At 34.8% G+C, this 891-nt stretch overlaps 1 pseudogene; it reads right to left on the bottom strand.

The window, feature by feature from the left end:
- Positions 1-382: 382 nt before the first annotated feature.
- The window catches only part of LOC104398877, an 8,583-nt pseudogene continuing 8,074 nt past the window's right edge, over positions 383-891 (bottom strand).

Raw genomic sequence — 891 nt, 5'->3', positions numbered from 1 at the left:
ATTTTATTTTATTTTATTTTATTTTATTTTATTTTATTTTATTTCTGAACATGAAACAGTAGTGCTTTTTTTCCATGCTTTGAGATTTTGCTCAGAAATTGAGAATTCAGAGTATGAAATTCAGTCAAATATTCCTGCTTGGTCTTACTGACTTTTATTGAGACTCAGGTAAGAGCAGCATGCCTTTGTGAAATGAGAGAGAGGGCTGTGGCTAAAAATCAGAGATTAAAAGACAGTTACGAAGAATTAAATTGCATGCTGACCAATGTCAAATATTAGACAAGAAGCAACATTTATTTCAAAGAATAAACATGATTCAAAATAAATTTTTACTGAAAATTTTCAATTAGATGGCACTTGAGGTCTTCTGAATATTGTGGTTTCAATCCTTTTTTCTCTGACCCCAGGCTTTATCCAAGCTGTTGGGTACCTTAAGCCAAGATTCAAAGAACAGTAACATTTTCCTAGGAGTGAGACTGATGAGATGAACACTGAGTTTTTAGAAAAATATATTCTATCAATAAAGCAATGATAAATTCATTTTAAATGCTCACTGCGTCTAATGTCTGGCAACACCTCTTTTGGTACTCTTGTGTTATAAATAGGCGAAAGGAATGACAGACCAAGTCACTTTGTGAAAGCCCAGCCAGGAGTGGAGGCAGCTACTGGAATCAGACAGTTCTAGTGCAGGCACTGCTCCCAGTGCCCCATCCCAGGAAAATTTTTGAAATTTCTATACCAAACTATAGCTTAAGATGTATATTAGAGACAGAAGTGGCCAGAAGAATGCCAGAAACAATTAAAACCATTGTTTCCTCATAATTGGGTACATAAAACTGGATTGACTGCAGGAACACTAATTAAAAGACTGTTTTTACTGAACTTTCCTGC

This window comes from Chaetura pelagica, unplaced genomic scaffold (genome assembly GCF_000747805.2).
Source record: "Chaetura pelagica isolate M959 unplaced genomic scaffold, ChaPel_1.0 scaffold582, whole genome shotgun sequence".
In the NCBI taxonomy this organism is placed as follows: Eukaryota; Metazoa; Chordata; class Aves; order Apodiformes; family Apodidae; genus Chaetura; species Chaetura pelagica.
This window is presented reverse-complemented; position numbering and strand designations above follow the sequence as displayed.